This window comes from Phyllostomus discolor, chromosome 3, assembly GCF_004126475.2.
Source record: "Phyllostomus discolor isolate MPI-MPIP mPhyDis1 chromosome 3, mPhyDis1.pri.v3, whole genome shotgun sequence".
NCBI lineage: Eukaryota > Metazoa > Chordata > Mammalia > Chiroptera > Phyllostomidae > Phyllostomus > Phyllostomus discolor.
In genome coordinates this window covers 131,876,018-131,877,979 of record NC_040905.2, presented here as the reverse complement: position 1 = coordinate 131,877,979, position 1,962 = coordinate 131,876,018, and the positions used below count along the sequence as shown (strand labels likewise).

The 1,962-nt window shown below is 41.0% G+C and overlaps 1 non-coding gene across 1 annotated transcript; it reads left to right on the top strand.

The window, feature by feature from the left end:
• Window positions 1-333: 333 nt before the first annotated feature.
• On the top strand, window positions 334-548 carry LOC114512601. The gene has a single exon (XR_003685815.1). It is a non-coding gene; the product is annotated as a small nucleolar RNA U3 (small nucleolar RNA).
• Window positions 549-1,962: the final 1,414 nt, after the last annotated feature.

The following is a 1,962-nucleotide window of genomic DNA, read 5'->3' as shown; positions in this document are numbered from 1 at the left end:
TTTGATTCATTCACATAATATGGCAATTGTTGTGTTGACTGTTGTATTTTTATTTGACAGTCTAAGGGAAAAGAGGTCAGTGCCCCTGACCAAATAGCCAGGTATTTCATGTTTTAAAAATTCTTGCAGCATACTGATTGAACATTGCTGACCTAGAGTAGTTCCTATAACTCCATCACAAATATATGCAGTAAATATTCCTCTAATCCTTTCTCAAAAGAACCTATGGCCATTTGCCAGGGTACTCATGCATTGGGAAAGTTGAGGAAACGTCAGGACATTTCTTCTCAGGTGAAAGACAAAGTGTTGCTCACCACTTTAAAAAGTTTGATGAAGACTATACTTTCAGGAATCATTTCTATAGTTTGTTACTAGAGAAGTTTCTCTGAATGTGTAGAGTACCTGAAACCACAGAAGGGGATGGAGTGTTTTCTCCTGAGTGTGAAGTTGGCTCTTGGTGTTGCTTTGATAACTGCTATTTGCTGTTGATAATCACTCTTCTCTCTCTTCTGAGGGAGTAAGTAGGAGCAGACACCCATCTGAGTGGTAAAAAAAAAAGTTTTAATGGGTCTCTTTGAAATTTAAATTTGGAAGAAACAAATACCAAACTTAAAAAACACTGCTCTGATTCATTTATTGGATAACTCTGGGCTCTCAGCAACTACAGGTCCTAGGTCCTGGAGACAGCAGTGGAGAAAATTCTTTCAGGAGTCAGAGCAATCTTCCTCTTAGGTGAAAACTCTGATGACCTCCTGAGTACTCTTTGTTCTTTGTAAGTGGCCCAAGAGGCAAAGAAAGGACTATCTTTGAAATAAAGATGACTATCTTTATTTAAAGATGACTAGATAACCATGACTATCATGGTTGGGGTTATAACTGACAGTCAGAGACTAGAACTGCTTGTATGTAATGAGAGTAGGCTAGTGTCTGGAACCTAGAGGTACCTGTGGTTTCCCTAAACTGATACCCAATAGTAAATTTCAATGAGCACAGCCACCACCACCACCATCAACCTGGGGCTAAAGGTCTGGGTCATTTCACCAAGCAAACAGCCCAGACTACCTAAAGTCCTATCAGTGGGAAGGGGATCCAGCAGAGGAGACTTTATCTCATTTTACTAACTCTTGCTGTAGGGTTTCAGATAAGGATTTGCCACCAACTGGGACTCTTATCATACTTGTAAAGAATGAGAATGCCTTCATTCTGAATGGAGGAGACCTCATAGTGTAGTAAGGGTGTAAATAGTGGCAGGATGTGACCAGTACAAAGTATGGACTGAGTTGGGACACAAAACATGCATACTTTTTCAAATTCCCTCAAGCACTTCCTTCTCTCCCCTAGTTGGCATCCCATCTGCACCAGGCTATCCCCACTTTAGGAGATGACTGAGGCATACATAGCAACTTCCTGGGTGCTAGATGATAGAAAGTGTAGATGCACAGCAGTTGATTTTGCACTGAGCTAGGACCTCAGAAATTATACTTAGAGTCAAGGTAATTAGGATGTAAGCCTATGCTCTCCCCTGCCAATTTCAGGGAATGATAGAGAAGGCATCCTTGGTGTTGACCAGAACAGATGAGGCAGGTCTGGTGGGGAGCTGAGAACTGTGATCCTGATCCTGTACTAGATGGATTTGTATTATTGTAACACATACCTTGTATTGACCAAAGACCTTCAGACTGTGAACAGAGTGGGAGGCAGTCTCCATCATTAGGATCTTGTACCCCCATATGCCTGCAAACACTTGGCATCATCTAGATTTCTATATTACCCCCCACCTTTTTGGCCAGCCCAATAGTGTAAAGTGATATGTCTTTATTGTGTTGTGATTACAATGATTTTGAGCATTTTATCCTATACTTTAGGGTTTGGTTTGGTTTCTTCTGTAAATTACATTTCCTGTTAGTTCTTTTGGAGCTGCTGACAATGGCATGCCTTTTGATTTTGGTTATGGCGTCACTT